This window comes from Pinus tabuliformis, chromosome 1_1 (genome assembly GCF_031772625.1).
Source record: "Pinus tabuliformis cultivar Carrire ecotype Pingquan chromosome 1_1, CPIR1, whole genome shotgun sequence".
Classification (NCBI taxonomy): Eukaryota; Viridiplantae; Streptophyta; class Pinopsida; order Pinales; family Pinaceae; genus Pinus; species Pinus tabuliformis.
The window spans coordinates 544,821,898-544,832,054 of NC_142297.1; the positions used below are offsets into that span (position 1 = coordinate 544,821,898).

General features: G+C 36.0%; 1 pseudogene; it reads left to right on the forward strand.

Annotated features, from left to right (window-relative positions):
- Positions 1-7,876: 7,876 nt before the first annotated feature.
- LOC149214258 (T-complex protein 1 subunit zeta 1 pseudogene) lies at positions 7,877-8,650 on the forward strand (annotated as a pseudogene).
- Positions 8,651-10,157: the final 1,507 nt, after the last annotated feature.

A 10,157-nucleotide genomic window follows, 5' to 3' on the forward strand; every position in this document is an offset into this window, starting at 1 on the left:
TGACTGACTTGATTACTTGTTGGTTGCTGATGGGTGTATGTTTCAACCTCAAATAGAGGATTGCTCTGAACAAGAAACAAGTTCTAAATGATTCTTACGTTGTTGTAAGTCATCTTGTTGTAACTGTGACTCAAGTTGCAAAAATTCAATGTTTTCTTGTACAATTTGCCAACTGGTATGAATGTATGTGAAAATGGTCAATCATAATTGTATTGTCCATAGTAGAATGTATTAGAGTATTCAGTAATTCTAATAAATCACCAATTCGATCCATTTCACAATAATATCATTGCAAAAAAACTAATTGGCATACAACTTTGTCTTAAAAAAAAACCTTCAACTAAGGATATAGGCTCTCAATATACCTCCGTACACCATGTAATTTCATAGCATATGACATATGGCCATAAAAAAAGTGTGAATCCCACATACCATATTACATACTATGTTCATGTCATACCATACATACCTATGGCATATTCATCACATATAACACACGGTCTTCACGTTATATGTCATATAACATGTGTTGGAAATATTGTCATTGATGGCAAAGGCGTAGCACGGGAACAACAAACAAAGGAGCAGCAGAGCAAGGGAAAAAGAAGCAACAAATACCTTGATGGCATGTTTATGGCTTGATGTTTGGATAATGTTGGAGGGATTGTTTAATGAAGAATTTGTGATGTGAAATTGTTGATTAAGATTAGTTGTTGTGATGCAAAGGCAAGACTCCAAGGCAAAGGCAAATATATTGCAAAGATTGTTGTGATGCATTAATGATAAATATTGTTATTTGTTGTTGACATTAGGTTGATGTATTTAATCATTACATATGGTTGTAATTAATATTGGATGGATTATTTATTTTTGTGTTCCAATATTCAAGATCTGAAGAGTTTGGAAACGAATGAGTGGAAGGCAAAGAGTCAAGCATATTCACTTCATATTCCTATGTGGGATACAAACAACCAGCAAACTATTTCTATAAAATATGTGATTTTGGAAGGCATAGAGAGGTTAGAGAATGGGAGAATGTGAGGGAGTTGATTGAGCTATTATGCATTAGTTACCTGGCACTTATGAAGCTGATGTGAAGCAGATTTGAAGGGAAGAAGATGCAGAAATGAAGATGGAGATATGCAGAATTTATGAGCATATAAGGCAACACATTATTATTTCTGTTTGCATCAAGGGATGGTAGTCTCCTTTTAAGTTGTGGCTTGATAAATATCTAGTTGGAGCTGGTTGAGGTAGGAGCCTCTTGTGGGTTGTAGCCTACATAAAACATATGGGAGTTGGAGCTTCCTTGCATGTTGCATCTTGCAGAAAATTGAGGTAGCAACCTCCTGTAGGTTGGAGCCTACAGAAAATCAAATGTAATGAGTAGGAGCTTTCTTTGCATCACAACAATAATAAAATCGTGGTTTTCTCCCTTTATGGGTTTCCACATATATTTGGTGTCAATATGTGTTGTTATCATGTGTTGATGTGATGTTTTGATTAGCTTATTACTTCTTGTTCACATATTCAATATGTTGGCCATTATTTGTTAAGATGCTCATGCAATGTTTTAGTTAATGAGATTAAGGAAAATAATTTAATGTCCATGAATATACTAAATTGATTCACCCCCCCTCTCAATTTAGTCAAGTTTTCATCAATTGGTATCAGAGCAGGTTCCTTCGGTGTAAGCCTAACAACTTGAAGGTAGTTCTGGTTGAGTCATGGACTGTCAAATTGTACCTGTGCTTAGTACATCAAACTTTCATGAATGGAGAGATAAGGTAAAATCTGAACTGATAGCTTATGGACCTAGTGTATGGAAACTAGTATGTGATGGCTACTGTAAAGACTCTCCCTCTGCGCAAGAACAACAATGGAATTCTAAGGCAAAATGTGTTATGTTTAATAATCTTCATAATAAGGATCTTGATATAGTAATAGACTTAAAATATGCAAAAGAAATATGGGATAGATTGCATCTCATGCATAAAGGAGACACTAGTAGCTGCACTGTCAAGAAGGAGAATATAAAGAGGAAAAAGAAAAATTCTTGTCAAAAGGAAAGCATTCAGTCAAATGAGCTCTCTGCTAGTGTGAATGGATTTGATTTCCATGATGAAAAGACAGTTGAAGAACAAGCCAAGCTTGACATAGCCTTGACTGAAATAGAAAGATTGAAAAATGAAAACAAAGATATAAAGAAACTGGTACAAATATGTGATGAGAGAGAGCATAGTATGAGGAAATTGTCAGTTTGAAGACACAACTTGAACAAGCAAGGAGAAGAGAAGGGATGATGAATAACCAACTAAAGGAGAAAAAGGTACAATGTGAAAGATTAGAGTCTGAGATTATTTCAGCTAGAAGTGATTTGGATGAAAATAAAACTCTGTGTAGAAAGCTTGAAGAGGAGATTGTATCCATGAAGGACTCAGAATATGAGAGCAGTAGCTCAAAGGAAACCTTAAAGGATAATGAAGTTCTGAAAAGACCTATAGGAGAAGAAGCCAACAACAACATGATTGGAAAAGAAATAAACAAATACAAGCAGCAAAATCAAAATGAAAAGTATGAAGTGAAGAAAATGCAATCTGCTCCTAGATATGAGGTTAAGAAGCCTGCAAGAATTCAAAGGAGAGAACATATCTCATGCTTCCATTGCCATGAACCTGGACACATAGCAACAGACTGTAAGAACAAGAAGATCAAGACTATTCAGCAAAACATGCAACAAACAAGAAGGTGCTATCCAACAAGCAATCAAAGGAGAACATCAACCACCAGGTACATAAACTCTTTCTATGGTTATTGTTATATGTGTCATGAATTTGGACATAAGGAGTTTGAATGCAAAGTGTATATGAAGAAAAACATGAACACAAAAAGAAACACATCATTTTCTCTATTTCTTGGCCACACAAGATGTTTTGTGTGTAATAATCTTGGCCACAAAGCAAAGGATTGTAAGCTGCCATATATTCTAACGAGCACTAAACAGAAGATGGAAGCAATTCCAAGCAGATCAAACAATGAAAGAAATGCAAATAAGAGAATACAACCTACTAAAGTGTGGAAGAGAAAGAATAAAGAACAACCAGTGACCTAGCTTGGTCTCAGGGGGAGTTACTCAAGAACAAAAGGAAGAATCTGTCAGTGTTAGATCAGTAGCACCTGAGGGGGATAGCAACCCCAATATTGACAATAAAGCCTTGAATATGAAGGTGTGAAATACATTTATACTCTGGAAAATATGTTGGAATATTTAGTGGATGGCATTGCCACTATATTATATCCAACTTACAGACAAAGAAAAGGAACATAAAAGAAGATGCTAGAAGTGTTGGATTGAAAGAAGGTCAAGGGACTTTGCAGAGCCTTGAAATAAATACAACATCTAACCACAACCTCAATCGTAATAATGGACCAAGAAACAAATAAATTGATCTTCAATACCTATAAAACTCCTTGTACGCTTGCACTAATTGCTAATGGTTCAAAGAAGATGGAAATTGTAACAAACATTAATATTTTGAGGAGAGTTGCTCATGAGATCAATAAAGAACCAGGTTAATGACAATGTTAGAGAAGAAACATCTCAAGGGGAGAGCAGCCCCATAATCTTTAAAGAAAATCTAAGTGGATCCAGAGCCATCAAAGGAAGTTTAAATCAAAGTTAAGACATCTGCAAAAAGATGGAAAACAAGGTCAGCTTGAAAGTGAAGTACAACCTCTATCAATAATATTACCTTCTATGCAGAGAAATCATGTGTAGGCATAAGAGGTTTCTATCACAATCTGGAATGAGATGCATTGCATAAATTTAAGAGATCGACCATTTACATGTATGCAGGAGTGTGTTTGAATCTAGTTAGCAATTTGCAGTTTAGATTTTTTTGTATTGGGTGACTGAAGATCGTTGAGAGTAGTTGAAGAGGAAATTGAATGGTGTCATAATCCCATTAGATGGAGCTTTTAGAACTCAATTCAATTTTTTAAAGAGCTACAGTTTCATAAGTATTCTAAGGCCAATTGTGTGCATCTGGTATATCAACTTTATGGCAATAGATATAATTGTTTTTTTTTCAATTCATGAAATCAATGTGGATAAGGTCATTGAGAGATGGGTAGTGCCCAAAGGGAAGGAGCTCTGGTTCTGATATTAACTCTCAAACAATTTCATGCATTGATTCCCTGGATCCAATATAATGATTAACCAAAAAGAAAAAAATCTCAAGCCTGCAACCAAGAATTTTTGTTGCGCCATCTTTCTTGGAGAAGGAAGATTTTGGTCCTTGACGATCCTATGCCAAAACTAAGGTAGATGTCAACAAAAAAAGGGGGGGAGGAGGATGAAAAGAAGAAGAAATAAAGAAAATACCAACATGAAGTATCATTCTTGTCTGGTATGTAGGCACTGTGAGATGTGAAGCTCCAGAACATATTCAAAGGGAGTAACACAGGCATAGGAGATAGATAGAGGTGACAGATATCAGATGCTAAATAAAATTGGCAACGTATTAATCTGAAATAAAATAGATGTTGGTAGATCAGAGAATTAGGTTAAAAATAAATCATCCAAAGGACGTTGTGCATTAATACCATGCAACTATGGTTAATATCTTGGGTTATGTTGATATTATATGGAGGGGTTGGTGATGATATGATGACATTGATATATATCTGGCAAATACATTATTGATACAGTGTGAAGCACTAAGGCATATTGGCAGGCGTTGGAATTATTGAGGAATAAAATATGTTAATGTGCAGTTCTCATTATATTAGCATTGGCAACATTAAATTACTGGCAAATGCAGGGAATACATGGCATTCTGATATGTGCTAGCATGCGTTACACTCCAATTTTTTTGAAGAATTGACCTAGATTTGATCAGTTACAGAGAAGGTTGGCACAAAATTGAGTGGCGAAGGAGGTTTCCAAAGCCAGGGAGAAATTGAGGCCAGAATTCAGATTTACTGTGAAAGTCAGATGTCAGGCAAGTGCGTTACTTCTCAGTCAGTTACATATGAATTATGGTGATAATGTGTGTTACTTCTCAGTGCGTTGATGGTGATAATGTGTATTGGCATTGACATATGCATTATACGACATAAAAAATATTGTTGCACTATATACATATGTATATATTGACATACTTTCTGGAATTCAAAATATAAGGCTTGACAAAAATTATAATCGGATATCTATGACTTAAAGCATAGGATTCTCACATGCAACATTAACCTCAAGATATTGATCCTGTTGATTTCTTGGAATGTCATAGGCATATATCAATGATGGTGATGCTTTGGCAGACAATTGGGTGCATTTATTATTTGCAAACTATATATATCCAGCATGCTGCTTAATATATATTTATATGGGTTGGGTTATTATGATGTGACTACTGCAAATGCGTTCAACTATTATCTTTGATATGGCGTTTTATGATCCAATACTGACGACCTCCTCTAGCTTCATAGAAAATTGATTTAGATGTTGCACCTGTGTAACCTGGACCCTAGAACGAGAGACATAAAGAACACAAAGTCAATTTTTCATCAATTACAGTCTATTGCGCTAGGAATTGGAAAATTGTGTTCTCAAGGGCCTTCAGAAAGGAAAATTATTTAAGAGTGACAAGTCTTGATAGGTAGAGCCTGATATAATGTCGTTGCCAATATGAAGCCATTTTTTTGGTTTACAAGTCAGAAGAGGGATGAAAACGGTGCTCATAGTCTGAGGTTCAACCTCTTTAGATTTGTTTCATGATCAGAACATCAATTTTGAGAACTATTGAAAGAAAATAGAAGGCGTAAATGGTAGGCTTGCAGAATAGAAAAAGGAAGCGGCAGTGTCTAGAAAAATCAGCCTGGGAAAAGGAAACCATTGAAGGTCTCAGATGATAACCATCATGAAGGTGGTGTACCGAATAAATGGATTTCTTGATCTCCAGAGGTCAACATTTGTTGTTTTTAGCTCTGTACACTAGGATTCCTTTATTTTACCTATTGCGAACGTTGCAACCAAAATTGGAGCGATAATTGCACCCAAAGACCCAAAATACATCAATTCATTCGCACATTAAAGCAACGTGAGGATCCAAGTGGAAGTCATCAGGCCAACTGAAGTGCAAAATTCAATAAGGACACCACTTTTCAACCATCCCAGATTTATCAATTTGGACATATACAAAAGGATTCCGTTGTATTTGGTTGTATCATCTTAAAAATATACTTGGATGTAGACTTGACATGAATATTGTCAATATATATCAACAATGTTATATGATGAATTCAATGTAGCCAAAGTTCTCATGCAAGAAGACGTGCCTTCATTCCACGAGAATGACCCAAAAATTATCATCTATCCGCACCTCACGAAAACATTGGCATATATCTTTTGCTTTAAAGCCTTAAATGTTGCATCATGTCATCTTGATGGCTGTGTGTTATTGATGATACCTACGTGGTTGCTAATTGTGGGGAAATGAGGGTTGTTCTGGTCGATGGTGCTCTCATTGCACATGCATTCACCCATATTTCTACTGACTTGCAGGTGCAAGGGAAAAAGAATGTGAGAGTTGTTGGTGAGTTGGCTAGAGCTGTGGGTTCTCTAGCGGATTCAAAAGGAGAGGAGATTGATGTATTGTGCGAGTACTCGACGGTGGCGGGAGAAATTGTTGAAGGCTTCAGTATTGACGCATTTACCATAAGGAAATATTTTTTTGGGTTTTGTGCCCTAACTCCAGATAAAAGACATTCAACATGCAACATTAATATTAAAATTGTATTATAAATATAAAATGGAAGAGCAGCAGAGCACCAATCACATAGACAAGGAAGTGAAGTGAGAGTGCCTCTGAGCTCATCGAAAGTGTTAAGTATTAATCCATTAGCTGCTAACATGCCTTGGGCTTGATTTATTACATTTTGAAAGAAGAAATCTAAAGGATCAGTAGCTAAGCAGAAACTGGGCAGCTCCTTCAACCACAACGGTGGCATTCACTAGATGCTTCACACAATTAGGCATCGTTATTTGATGTTCTGAATTTGCATACATGTAAGAAGAAGCCACATGGAGAAGACTCAAGAGCCTTCCTTCAAATTCATGTCCTTATTGATATCAATTATGTGGTTACTTTGTTATTGGCGTTATAAGATCATTGATTGGTTTTAATAAGGCATTATATGATATCGATATTCTAATAGTTTGATGGCATTATATACCAAGATTAATATATTATATTTTTGTTGGAGATATTCTTTTGACATTAGAGTTTTATGCCCTAATATCATCCTTGACTACATTCTACTTTGACCGAGCCACTTGGCACACCAATCTTTTTTCAATACATATTAGCTTAGTTGTGTTACATAGTGTTACAGTGCTATTATATTATGAAGAGTCTATAGAAGACGACCGAACATCAACAAAGCGACAAACTGTGAAAAAACAAAAAACAAGAGGGGAGTGCACTCAATGCATAGGAAAGCGAAACCTAGTTCAACTTTTGTTCATATCCCAGCTGCTACTCAGTATGATATAAGTAGAGATGGCATAACATCTACATTTCTTTTCATTGGGGAGCTAATGAAAAAAGAAAACAGAAAGTTACATAAATGAAGGAATGCACCCGCTTATGCTAGTGGATGGATTTGATATTGCAAAAAGAACTACATTGGATTTTCTTGATAATTTCAAAAACTCAGTTCTTATGGAGGAAGCACCTGAAAGGGAGATGTTAAAAATGGTAGCAAGGACAAATCTTAGGACAAAGCTCTTGAAGCACTTGCATATCAATTAACTGACATTTGTTGTGAATGTGGTGCTTTGTACCCAAAGGCCGATAATATCTATTGACTATTTATGGTGGACATTATTCATATGAGGCATAAGTTTGACATAGATTCTCATCCAGTTGAAAACCTGTTTCTTGGTCATGGAACCTGGCATCTCGACATGAAGAAAGAAGTGGATAATTGCTACATGTTGAATTTCTATGTATCTCTAGAATATGAAAACACTGAAGTAAACACAACTTTATTTTATTCAAATGCAGAGCAGAGGGAGAAAATGGTTTTAGCAAAAAGAAAACAAGTAGATGAGAAAACTCAAAATATCATTAACCTGTAGAAGAAAGTTTGTGATGGATCTAACAACAATTTTGTTGTGATTAATTAAAAGGGAATAGACCCTATGTCACTTGCTCTTCTTGCAAAAGAAAGGAGTATAACTTTGAGGAGAGCAAAGAGGCGCAATATGGAGAGATTGGTTTTAACATGGTGAGCAGCTATCAATTCTGTTGATGATATGACTCCTAATGTTCTTGGATGGGTTGGGCTTGTATATGAGCATGCCCTAGGGGAAGTAAAGTATTTTTTTGTGGAAATTATTAGGAATCCCCACTCATGTACATTTTTAATAAAAGGACATAATGATTATACTATCACTCAAGTTAAGGACGTTGTTAAAAACACACTTGAAAATAGATCTATTGTCTTGGGGACCAAAGCTTTTGAAGTTGCTACAAGCCAGCATCTCAAACACACATTCAAGAAGATTATTTAGGGGGTTGAAGCCTTTGTTGAAGCCTTTTTGTTGGTACTCAAGACTAGAAGAAAATCTGAATTATTGGTTTAAATCATCATACAGTTCTCATGCATACCATGTTTTCCTTACAAAGTGTTCTCTCAATAGTATTCTTGCTTTCAGAGTGTTCTCACAACAATATTTTGCACCACTCTTACAATGTTTATATGTCATATAGAGAAGCGTTCACTTTGGAGCAACATTCATTCAATATGGAGGAGCTCTAATAAGCCATCTGGAGTAGCATTCAATCAATGATGCAGAACAATACATTGCATGTTTTAAAGCATTAAAGCAATGATGACAACTACACTGAGGACTCTTTTACAAGCTACAAGACATCTATAACCCCTTGTCATTGATGTCAAAGGGGGAGGTAAGCAGAGGTTATGGGAAACAATGAGAAATATGTTTGAGGACAAAAGGGGGAGGACTAATGTGTTTCCATCAATGCCAAAGGGGGAGATTGTTGGCAATATTATCATTGATGGCAAAGGCGCAACACAGGGACAACAAGCAAAGGAGAAACAGAGCAATGGACAAAGGAGCAACAAATACCTTGATGGCATGTTAATGGCTCGATGCTTGGATAATGTTGCAAGGATTGTTTAATAAAGAATTTGTGATGTGAACTTGTTGATTAAGCTTAATTGTTGTGATGCAAAGGCAAGACTTCAAGACAGAGGCAAATATGTTGCAAAGATTGTTGTGATGCATTAGTGATAAATATTGTTATTTGTTCTTGACATTAGGTTGATGCATTTAATCATTACATATGGCTGCAATTAATATTGAATGGATTATTTATTTTTGTGTTCCAATATTCAAGATTTGAAGAGTTTAGAAATGAATGAGTGGAAGGCAAAGAGTCAAGAATATTCACTTCATATTCCTATGTGAGATACAATCAACCAACAAAAAATTTCTATAAAAGAAGTGATTTTGGAATACATAGAGAGGTCAGAGAATGGGAGAATGTGAGGGCGTTGATTGAGCTATTATGCATTAGTTACTTGGCACTTATGAAGATGATGTGAAATAGATTTGAAGGGAAGAAGATGCATAAATGTGTTAGGATATTCCGACACATAGGATATAGTTAAGTTCAACTTGGTCTAGTATAGAGTTAGGTTAGAGTTAGGTAAAGTGTGTTTCTTTACCGTTGTACATTTTGTAACTTACAATCCGACGGTCACGATATGTAGTGATCCGACGGTTCACTCTCACCTCGGTATTACCGACACTCGATCCGTGGCTTGACACCCGATTGGTCCATGAGTTCTATTTAAAGCGCATGGAGGGTCATTGTTCGAGTAATCCGTGCATGAGAGAAGCTTATGTAAATTTTCATTCTTTGATTAATAAATTGTCTGTACCCACGTTGGGACAGGCCGTGGACTGTTTCCCTCCTTGCACTCTGAGGGTTTTAACCACGTCAAAAATACTGGTGTATTGATTTGAGATCTGGTTGTGAGCGGTGTCCTCTTGGTATTCTTTCTGAGGAACTTACCCTGTAAATTCCTACATGGTATCAGAGCTATTTGAGGGCCGCGTCCGT